Here is a 1,670-nt window from a genome sequence, read left to right as displayed (position 1 = left end):
TATATATATATATATATATATATATATATATATAAAATAAATAAAAAGACTAATTGAGTTTTACAACAGATTACACTATTGGCAAAAAGTTTGGAAATGTAAATATTTTTAATGTCTTTGGAAGAAAAAAAAAAAAAAGGTATCTTAAGCTAACCAATGCTGCATTTATTTAATCAAAAATACAGTATAGTCAGTATTATGAAATGTTAGAATTGAAAAAGAACTGCTTTTTATTTAAATATTTTAAACAGTAACTTATTTCTGTAATAGCAAAATAGAACTTTCAGCATCATTACTCCAGTCTTCAGTGTCACATGATCCTTCAGAAATAATTCTAATATGCTGATTTGGTGAACTGTTAAGACATGTATAATCTTACAAAAAATTTATATTTTAAATAAATGCCATTTTATTCAAAGAAACCAGAAAAAAATACCATCGTTTCCACAGAAACAAAGCAGAGCAATTGTTTTAAAGGGGTCATTAACTGAGAAATCAAATTTCCCTTGACCTTTTGACATATAAAAGGTCAATGTACTATAAAATCATCCTTTAAGTTTCAAAACTTTCTCATTAGTTTAAAAACAGCTTATTGAAACCAAGCTCAGAAAACAACTTGTTTTGGAATGTGCCACTTTATGATGTAATAGTGTGGCTAAGCACCGCCTCCGCAGGAGAAGATTAATGCCTGCTTCTACATCACTGCCTCTTTAGCCCCACCCACTGACACACACTTGTAGCAGGAGGAGAGGAAATACTAGAGAGACGCAAACACAGGATTACTCTGAAACTCTGTTTGTTTGTTTGTTTGTTTGTTTGCTTTACTTTGCTACGGATTCATTTTTAAACAAGGCAGTATGGTGCAGGCTTTTCAGAGAGACTAAAAGTAAACGATAATGCAGTGCTGAGTCTGACTAGAGTGGATCCAACAGTAATGTCACAACACATAAGTGTGAGTAAATGTCGCAACACATAAGTGTGAGTAAATATGAACAGGGTAGGGCAATGTCTATAGTAACATATTAAACTGTAAAATAACTGTAAAAAGCATGATTATTCTTCTTATCAATCCACCAGTTCACATTTACAGCTCTGTGTGTTTGCAGGGTAAAAACTAGGGATGTGCGCGAAGACTAATTTGACTGACGTTTAAACGAAAGTTTTTTATCCGACTAGTCGACTAGTCTAAAAGCAAGAAACCCCCAAAAGATGGTAAGAAAAGCAATGCAACAATGCCCATTTTACTTACTCAGACCATGCGTTATTTGTTCAGTGAAATTATCAACATGGTCTGGTGAAAGACGGGACCTGAGGCGATTAACAATAAAATTCCTGCACTTGAAAAAACGCGCTCGGCAGGAACCGAAGTCGCAGGCACGCAGAGATAACGAAAAGCAAGCCGATAAGTTTCAGAAAGCGCCTGGACATCCCGCACCACCACCGAGGTGCGACGACGTGGACGGGATCGCAGGTTGTAGTGAATGACGTGATTGACATTTGCTGGCTTTGGCCAGCCTCTAAGCTAACGCCTACATGCCTGTATTAAATATGATTACGCATCACTCCAGTAGAGTTATTTATTGTAAGACAATTTGACATTACACAGTTTACACAAAACTTTTCCGTTTCCTTCTAATTCAAAATAATCCCACACTTTGCTCGTCTTTCGC

At 35.6% G+C, this 1,670-nt stretch overlaps 1 protein-coding gene across 1 annotated transcript in view; it reads right to left on the bottom strand.

Annotated features, from left to right (window-relative positions):
• The window catches only part of LOC107677749 (influenza virus NS1A-binding protein homolog B-like), a 22,710-nt gene that overhangs the window by 3,165 nt on the left and 17,875 nt on the right, over window positions 1-1,670 (bottom strand). The window lies entirely within an intron of this gene.

This window comes from Sinocyclocheilus anshuiensis, unplaced genomic scaffold, assembly GCF_001515605.1.
Source record: "Sinocyclocheilus anshuiensis isolate Anshui unplaced genomic scaffold, SAMN03320099.WGS_v1.1 scaffold985, whole genome shotgun sequence".
Lineage (NCBI taxonomy): Eukaryota > Metazoa > Chordata > Actinopteri > Cypriniformes > Cyprinidae > Sinocyclocheilus > Sinocyclocheilus anshuiensis.
Note: the sequence above shows the minus strand (reverse complement) of the source record. Positions and strands in the feature narration are given on the sequence as shown.